Source organism: Gavialis gangeticus, unplaced genomic scaffold (genome assembly GCF_001723915.1).
Source record: "Gavialis gangeticus isolate Ggan-Ray unplaced genomic scaffold, GavGan_comp1, whole genome shotgun sequence".
Classification (NCBI taxonomy): Eukaryota; Metazoa; Chordata; order Crocodylia; family Gavialidae; genus Gavialis; species Gavialis gangeticus.
Window position 1 is genome coordinate 177,807,567 of NW_017729024.1, and position 4,092 is coordinate 177,811,658.

The window sequence follows — 4,092 nt, forward strand, 5'->3', positions numbered from 1 at the left end:
AATGCCCTGTGCATGCACACAGCTGCAGCACAGCATACAGGCGGCCAGGAGCACAGCCTGACAGTGTGGAGAGCAGTGTCTGACTGGTAAGTCTGTTGTGAGGAGGGGGGGCGCAGATCGAGGCCCCAGCAGTGAGGGAGGAATGGGGCTGGGGCTGGGGCAGGTGCTGCACAGATGGGGTGGAGCGTGGGACCGAGGCATGAGCGGCTGGTCCAGGGGGGAGTAAAGAGGGGGTGGCGGCTCCCAACACTGCATGCATCCTCGGAGGGCATGGGCAACTTGTGCCCCTGGATCTGTGTGCGGGGTGAGGGTGGGCTGCTGCTGCTGGCTGGGTTCGGGGTGGCACCAGGCTCTTCCCAGTGTGGGGTTGGGCAGGGGCTACATTTGGGGTGAGTGGTGGAGGTGCTGGGAGGGGGGCTATGGTGAATTTTGGGTTGACCCCCCCATAATCCCCTCCAGCGCTGCCACCGCCCACCCCAAGAGCAGCCCAGCATCAGCCTGCAGAACAGCCAGACACCGGCCCCGGCACTAGTCTGCAGCGGCAGCCCACCCTCGCCCTACAGACAGATCTGGGGGCACATGCCCCGTGTGATCTCCCGGGGTGTACATAATGGTGGGAACCCCTCCCTCCACCACTTGCGGCTTCGTCCCATGCCTTGCCCTGGCTGTACAGTCCCTTCCCCAGCCCCAGCCCTAGCTCCACTTCCTCCCTCACTGAGGAGGCCTCAATCTGCACCCCCCGACCTTTCCCACCTCCCTCACCCCTTCCCCCACAACAGACTTACCAGCTAGACACAGATCTCCAAGCTGCCCAGCTGCATATCGGCAATTGGATCGGTATCAGTTGATATGGCTCATTAAAAATTGGCCATCGGTATTGGCCCAAAAAATCTCTATCGGTGCACCCCTATTACATCATATTGGGGAAAAAATTCTCCCGGAAGAGCTTCAGGCAGTGTTGGCAACCCAAGTCTACACGTGTGAATGAGATTTTAAAACCTCCAGTAACAGTGCCATTATAAACACACCACCTCCCCTTTGCTTTGCAAACTCCCGTGACTGAGATTGCCGTGTAGATACCATATCAACCTTTTCTGTGGGATTTTTTGTTTTCAGCTCATGAGAGAGAAGATCTCTAAAGGAAATCAGGTGGCAAGTCAGTGCATTTCTATTCTATACAGTTTCAGGTGATGTTGTTAATAATGTCTGCAATAATGTTAAAACATCTGATTAGATCTGCAAACATGTGTATCCAGATTGGCGGCCCTAGGTTCCATGAAAGCTATCATTTACCTTCCAGGTGGTAAATATTGGGACTCTTCTTTAGGTGCATTTCCTCTTCAAAGTGTTAATCTTCAAAACCCCAAAACAACAAAATGTGCTTTTATAGTGTTTTATCACCATAGCGGGGAGATCTCCGGATCTGTTGGAGTCCTCCAGAACATGATGGAAGGAGGTCTGAAACCGGGACCCTCTTTTGGAGAATTTGGATGACTGCTCCTTAAAATTTGGCATGCTGTTTATAACTCTCTTTATATGGGCCTGCATTCAGGAAGCAGCCACTGATGGAAGAGTCACTTCTGGGAGAGAACAGGGTCTCCCTTTCTCGGGATACTACACTATGGGAGGTCAGGATTAAATGTGTCCAGGATAAATGCATCTGTTGGTATCCACTGATCACAATTCTCTCTTGACCAGCTGCTCACTTTGACTAGCTGCCGGTCTCTGCGGCAGTGTGGGAGGGAGGTGGTGGCGAAGGCACTTCGGCTGGTACAGTCTCCTTCCTGGCAGACTCTCTGCCACCAACGACCCTCTGTGCCGGCTTCCACCAGTGCTGAATCTGGGTGACTCAGTCTCATGGCTTCTTGTTTCAGCAGACCTCACGACTTATTGTCCCTTGGCAATAAATTGACTGTTCTTGGATCAATATTTACCACTTGGGTCAATTAATCTTGATATTCGCCTTAACAGTAGTCAATATTTACTTATTGATTTTAAGTATAATGAAAAGTAAATAGGCCCAATCCTCAAGTCTTGACTCAGACCAAATTCCTTTTGAACCCAAGTCAGCATCAGAGCTGGAGTCTATTCCCAGCCTTAAATTTTAAGTACTGGATTTTCCTTCCTCCCTTTCATTATAAATGAAGAGATAGGCTGGTGATAACGCACGCTTACTTTTGCATGTGGGGCTCTAAAGGGTGTTACATCTACCAAGCCATTTACATGTACCAATGTGGCAGGATTTTGAGGCATTCCCAAAGCACGTGATAAATGGTGCCTCCATCAGGAAGGATTTTTTGACAATCAGGTGAGATTTTTCTTTATTGGTAACTAACATCTGTTGGGGGATATGTTATCTGAGTAGAAGATTAAAGAACGTCATTGCCAAATTCATCTTAGATTTAATTGGCATTTGCTTTATGGTTCAGGTCTCCTATGATAGCTGATTCATATGTTCAAAGAAGAATTGCGAGCGTCTAGTTAGCACTTAGCCAATTAAATCAAACCGAACAAATCACAGTGGGCATGATGGGAAATTCCTTAATTGGTCCTTGTTCACCTTGGAGAGCTTTACCTGAGGAAGTAAAAAGGATTGCGGAGTTTGGGCTGTCATTATTATAAATGAAGAGATAGGCTGGTGATAACCCACGCTTACTTTTGCATGTGGGGCTCTAAAGGGTGTTTCTGTACCCAACAAACAAGACAATAATATCACTCTCAATTCTCTCACAACTACAAATGTTATATCCTGGAAAGTATTCGTGAGAGGTGTAGCCATTTGTATTGTCAGTAGTAGTTTGCATTCCCTAAGAATAACAAATGAGCTGCCACTTTAGAGTGACAGCATGTTCAACAAAATAGGCTGCGTAGTAGTTGAAAATACAAAATAAGAATTACTTCCTGGAGGTAATTTTTAATTTGGGGGTGGGGAGGGTTGTGCAAAGTTGTGCTGCCTGTAAACTATCATTGTAAGCAAAAGGTTTCTCTCCCCAGTCAGTTATCAAAATACTGTACACTTTTCTTTTCTTTCTTTTTTTTTATGCTAGAGTGGAGCTCTTTCTTTTTCTTTCTTTCTCTATTAGGGCCATGCTATATTAGCTGTGACAAAAGGCTTTTGGCGACTGACCAGTTTAATTTGCAACGGAAAAGAATATCATCATATTCAGAGAAAGAAAAAGCGCCCTTTAAAAAGAGGTGAACCATCAATGACAAAAATTAGACATTGGCACATAAACTAACAGGAGAGGAAGCTGAGCACAGCGCGACAATGGTTTGTTTAGTTGAAGGGATTAATTATTCAGCAGTTGCAATCATGATGGGAATATGCACACCAGACTAAAACTGGCACAAAGGTTAATTGGTATCTAAGGGCTGTCTCTAGTCATCGGATACTGTTAAGTAGCATGGATGCTATTTTAGTACATTTTCTTAGACTTTAAAAAGAGCCCACAAAAACCCCTCAGTCAAACATGATAAAGGGAGTGAGAAGACTTCCTGGCATGAGGATTTCATGAAATTGGTCACTAGCCCCAGCCTGTGTGAGAGCAAAGAGCTTTGTGTGCTTGATAGAGCTGAAAAATGAATTCCCCACCGCTGCTGTTTTAAGCCTTATGGGTGCTATTTAAACTTGACATGTCATAAATCCAATATCTACAAACAGGATCGCATTCGTTTGCTGTCCAGTTTTATTTGGGAGTGCGCACAGAGGATTGCAGTAGCACATGCAGAACTGGGTGGTGTTGCATCTGAACGAAGGTTTGGCTGACAGTCCAAATGAGTGCCACGTGGTACCTTGGACTCTGGTGAATAGAGGCGTCTGTTTATGAGGCTCGGTGGACCCAGGCAGAACAACCTTTTTGGAGTTGATTCTTGGAAATGCTGTGCTAAATGAACACCTCTAAAGTTTGTTCATGAACAATTCATTGCTAGATATGTGCCCACATGCCAATACCTCACTGCTCTTGCTTATACTCAGCTGTACTATTTTTACTAACAGCTGTCAAAAAGATGGGTTTAAATGAGTGGACTGCATAGTGCAGCCAAGTAGTTTGCCATATAGGAGCAGTCGTTAGGGACCCCATGAGAACAGTA